Below are 2500 nucleotides of genomic sequence, written 5' to 3'. Positions count from 1 at the left end.
GTATGGATTTGTGGTGAGTCGATGGAAGAAGGGACAGGGGCAGGGATAGGGGCAGGGATAGGGGCATGGATTTGTGCTGAGTCGATGGAAGAAGGGACAGGGGCATGGATTCGCCCTGAGTCGATGGAAGAAGGGACAGGGGCATGTGGATTCGCCTTGGAGACGATGAGACAGTTGAAGGAAGAGAAACATAGATCTGTATTGAGTCGATTCAAGACGTAACAACAAAGCATAAATTTGTACCGAGTAGGTTTAAGAAGATTCAGGAAGGGATAGGGGCATGGATTTGTGCTGAGTCGATGGAAGAAGGGACAGGGGCATGGATTCGCCCTGAGTCGATGGAAGAAGGGACAGGGGCATGGATTCGCTCTGAGACGATTGAAGAAGAGAAACATAGATCTGTATTGAGTCGATTCAAGACGTAACAAAAGCATAAATTTGTACCGAGTAGGTTTAAGAAGATTCAGGAAGGGACAGGGGCATGGATTTGTACTGAGTCGATGGAAGAAGGGACAAGGGCATGGATTTGTTCTGAGTCGATGGAAGAAGGGACAAGGGCATGGATTCGCTCTGAGACGATTGAAGAAGAGAAACATAGATCTGTATTGAGTCGATTCAAGACGCAACAAATGCATAAATTTGTACCGAGTAGGTTTAAGAAGATTCAGGAAGGGACAGGGGCATGGATTTGTACTGATTCGGTTCAAGAAGGGACAGAGGCATAGATTTAACAGAGGCATAAATATGTCCTGAGTATGTTCAAGGAGGGACAGAGGCATGAATTTGTACCAAGTAGATTCAAGAAGGGCCAGGGGCATACATTTAACAGAGGCATAAATATGTCCTGAATAGGTTCAAGAAGGGACAGGGGCATGAATTTGTACTGAATGGCTTCAAGAAGGAGGGGCATAAATTAGTACTATGTTCAAGAAGGAACAAAGGCATAAATTTGTGCTAAGTATGTTCAAAAAGGGACAGAAGCATAAATTTGTACTAACTATGTTCAAGAATTAACAGAGGTATAAATTTATACTGACGATTAGAAGTATAAATAAACCTTTGAGACAAATATTATGCTGTGAGCTATCGAACGAAAGATTTTGATAAATTCACTTTATGTAAGGATTGTTTTAGGAACGTATCGATTTTTTATTTATTCATAGCGTTACCTTGTAATGATATATTCGGTGTTTATCTTAATAACTATACCGTATATTTGCTCAGATTATTCGTAAAGACTATCCGTTTAAAGAGTTTAGTTCTTATTTCTTGGTTTGGATATGGAAATTCCTATATTTTATTCCCAATTCTGTAGCTCTTCTTTGTATCTGTCACAGGCTCTGTACTTTACTGCCTTAGCTCCATTCCTAAGAATAAATAATATATATACCAATATATATATATATATATATATATATATATATATATATATATATATATATATATATATATATATATATATATATATATATATATATATATATATATATATATATATATATTTATTTATTTATTATTATTTTTTTCTTCTTCTTCTTCTTCTTTTCTTCTTTTTTTGAAGGGGGGAGGTCAAAGTCTATCATTATCAGTCCCAAGACAGAACAAACAAACAGACACACTTAAAACTTCCTCAGTGTGAGTAACAAACGAACGAACGCACCCTCAAAATACTTGGTAAACGAATTACCTCACTGTATAGGGTTAATTTTAAATAATTTCCCGAGTTTTTTTTTTTTTTTTTTTTATCGAAGTCCCCGCTACTGCATTTGTAAAACCGGGCTCAAAGTATTACAATATTAGTCACTGTCTCAGGTTATCTTCGTGATAACCAGTAATACAACTGTCTTATTTCACTTTAGGCAAATCCACAAAAAATTAAAACTCACTTTACCCTCCCTTCCCCCCCGTCTTTTTCTACTCATTACTTACAGTTGCATTGAAATCTCCCAGAATCTCAATATTTTAATTCAAGTGCAATATAAGCTTCCACGTAAAATATATCTCTTTGTCAACGGAATAAATGTCGTAATAACACCTTATTACGCAAGGAAGACACGTATTAAATGTTACAATCTAAGGAGTTCGTCTAAGATCGTCTTCATAATGAATCCCAAAAATCCTCACGAACCGGACGTCACCCCAGTCATGATACACTCGTCGAAATAACACCGAAATAACACCCGAGGTATATCCTGGTATTACGCCCTTCAAAATATCGCCACGGTATATCCTACTATATTACGTTCTTCCAAAATATCACCGCGGTGTATTCTCGTTTTACATCTTTCTTTGCCAAAGGAGGGGTAAAGTGAGTGACCCCGGCTTTGAGGATATTTCGCCGGGTCTCGCTTCACAAACGAGGTACGTAAATGGCTTGTGGAACTTGCATAAGCCATTACGGAAAACTGCACTGGCGAGAGTTGTTGAGGGATATATGCGTGCTGAAATATGTCTTTTCTGATATGAGGCGAATGTTGTAACTTCTGCACAGGATTCATTT

Source organism: Penaeus vannamei, chromosome 9 (genome assembly GCF_042767895.1).
Source record: "Penaeus vannamei isolate JL-2024 chromosome 9, ASM4276789v1, whole genome shotgun sequence".
Taxonomy (NCBI): Eukaryota; Metazoa; Arthropoda; class Malacostraca; order Decapoda; family Penaeidae; genus Penaeus; species Penaeus vannamei.
This window is presented reverse-complemented; position numbering follows the sequence as displayed.